Source organism: Diadema setosum, chromosome 2 (genome assembly GCF_964275005.1).
Source record: "Diadema setosum chromosome 2, eeDiaSeto1, whole genome shotgun sequence".
Classification (NCBI taxonomy): domain Eukaryota; kingdom Metazoa; phylum Echinodermata; class Echinoidea; order Diadematoida; family Diadematidae; genus Diadema; species Diadema setosum.
Window position 1 is genome coordinate 45,329,917 of NC_092686.1, and position 3,219 is coordinate 45,333,135.

Consider the following 3,219-nt stretch of genomic DNA (forward strand, 5'->3'; position numbering starts at 1 on the left):
GCAAAGCCACACATCCTCAAGTGATTTTTGATAAATACACACACACACGCACACAAATGCAGCAAACAGAACAAGAGAAGTGAAGGAGAATTGGACATGTGAGAAAATAATTGAATTTCATAATTTCATATTCTTTAGTGTAACAGTAATATTGGCCAGTACCACATCTATGAGTCAGGTAAGCGGTAATGTCATCACCGTGATGATTTTCTATGGACCTATGCACATGATCGTCAAAGTACTTTCATTGATGTGAGAAACAACATTAACTCCATGGCATCATATTATCGTAGTATTGTATTGTATTACACCCAACAATTATTGTTCGTACTGATTGGTAAATTATGGACCAAATGCATAAAACTGGTGCAAGAGTTGTGAGCATATAACATTGCCACCTAAAACTCATTTGCTAATGTGCTTGCAACCATTATCACTGTTTTATGAAAACATTTGAAACAGTTAAAATTCCTTAAATGTTTTGGTTTTACGTACAATTGTGATGAAAGCTATTATTCTGCTTGCATGATTTAACTTGAAGCATGAAAGTCAACTTCCTTTCCAAGGAGCATTGCGCTCACTCTTAACCTTGAGGCCAGTGACGTGTGTTCTTTCATTGACCTTTAGTTTGCTGTTTATCCAAACTGATCAGTAGTACGAGAGACTGTTAATGTGCAGCTGATACATTAGTGGCTTTAATAATAGTGTTTAACCCATTGCATACATAAAGCTGATTGGTCCTGTAGAATATCTTGGGAGATATCGGGGATATTGTGGGGAATGGGGTAAGAGTTGGTGGTTAGTATGAGGTGAGTAAAACTGTACGTTATTGTGTGAACATTAGTAGGTCAAAGGTCTAATTTGTCATCTGAAGGTTAAAGGTGAATGTCAGAAATGGATTCCAAGTCTATGCATAGTTCCAGTTTCAGTGTGGATGTCCCTCATAAAAATGAGCAAGTATGGATATATTTTCATACCAGTACCATGTACTGAGATTCACTTGTTAGCAAAAAGAAATGGACAGTACTTACATGTACATGTTTGCATTTAATGCTTTGCTCTATGATGTGCAACATTGAAATAGAAAGTGAGTAAAACGATCAACCTTAAACAGTGCCTTGTTGAGGAGCATTAAGCTTTGCCTTGTAGGATTCATGAGCTGAGTTGCATGTACTGTAAATGCAGAAATTTTTGTAGTACATTAGTTTTCGCGTATTTCGGCTACTTTTGGCTAGCGCGAATCCTAAAACCGGTGAAAATCTCTTCACACTTTCATCTGCACATTCTGTAATGGGTTGACAATTACACTGTGCATATTCAAGAACTCACAAATATGTTTTTGAGCCGCTCAGCGCGAGAAATTATTCGCGCAAAAATATCAACATTATCAACTGTAACAACGGTACAGTGTGTACATGGCACACCTATTACCAGAGGATCAGGAAAGACTGTGGTGACAACATTTCAAAGTTATAGTAAGATTCGTCTTTTCTTATAACTAAAACAATGGACTAATGGTGATTTCTGGAAGGTTATGCAGAACAGTCGTTTGTCACCAGGATAGGATAAATGTAATAAGTATGATGGAGACTTCATGTACAGTATTATGGTATTAGACTTATGTGCAAACATGTGTATTTAAGTTGATGCCAAATATTATCCAACTGCCAAAATATAGGTGTGGCATTTGTTTTCAGTATTATTTCTTTGCAATTTTTTTTTTTTTTTTTTAAATGCACACATTCTTGTAAACTCATTCCAACAGTCATACTTGGGACAGGTATGTTTGTCTCTAGTATCTTTTCATGGGGAAAGTGAAGCTAGTTTTTTCTTTTTTTTTTCTTTTTTTTCTTAAAATCACAATGTGTTGAAAAGAGTTTAGTTTAGCAGATAATTTAGTAAAGATTGTAAGACAACTTTTCCTGTTTTCCCCTCCTATTTTAAATGTTTTCTAAACAAGATTGTCAGAGAATGAATGTAAGAAAATGTTTCAAGCATGCTGCAAACTAAGATGATGATGATGCAGGTAAAATGGTAGCCCCTATACAGAAAGTGAGCTGTGAAAGTAAGGGTAGAAGTCATTTGAGAAAGGCGTCAAAAAAATGTTTTGATTTTGTGAGTGAATGATGTTTCAGCACTTGCAATCAAACTTTGTTCCTTGCTATGGCATGTTTATTCTGCTTACTGATAGAACCAGTTACTTGCTCCTCCCTTTTCTCCGTAAGTTTTATCGTCATGAATCGGGATATATCAAACGCGACACCCTGTCATATTCAGAATTTATGTACCACCTGCAATCTTGAGGAGTGGCAGAAATTCTCGTCAGCTTCCCCTGTAGTATTCCAAAACTTATACTGTGAACATTCATTTGGATTTGTGATATTGTCTCAGAACTTCTGACCATTTTAAAGCCATGGAAAGTGCAAAGTAGATGCTCTTACTTATGTCATAATTTTTTTTTTTCTTGGGTGTATTTCATTTAATTCATTTTACTTTACTTTATTGTTGTAAACCCCACCACTGGCTTCTCCGAAAAAAATAAGCAAATACCAAAAAGAGAAGAAGTATGCAAATATTGTAGAAATAAAGTTTTGATAAATTTGATGTCGTATTCTTTGGTCTTGAATACATCCATCTCATGATTGAGTCCACGAGATGTTATGTGCAGCTACTGCCATTGTGTAAGCTGCGAATGTAACAACAGTTATATGACTGCCTTGCCATATTTTCATGCTTTCAGAAAGAGGTCTGAATGTCAAGGAAGAAGAAAATGTTTGTATCTTTCTCTTGTACATGTACTGTATGTCATATCATGTCATTATTACTTTTGTTCTTGTTCTTACATGAGCCAAAAAGCAAAAAATGGTGCTTTGAATAAATATGTTTTTTCTTACAAGTTGAGAAAGTTCAGTGTCAGTCTTGTGCATTCATTGTTTGGGGGTAAATTATTACTTATGTTCTTGTTCTTACACGAGCCAAAAAGCAAAAAATGGTGCTGTAAATAAATACAGTATGTTTTTTGTTACAAGTTGAGAAAGTTTAGTGTCAGTCTTGCGTATTCATTGTTTGGGGGTAAATTTTGCGATGCGATACTATTTTCATAAATGTTTTGCTCACTGGAATTGAACTTGTAGCACAAACCCCAGTGCAATGCATTATGACTGTTTTCTGTTGTACTGTACAAACACACATATGATGGCACCCTCTCTTACACAAATC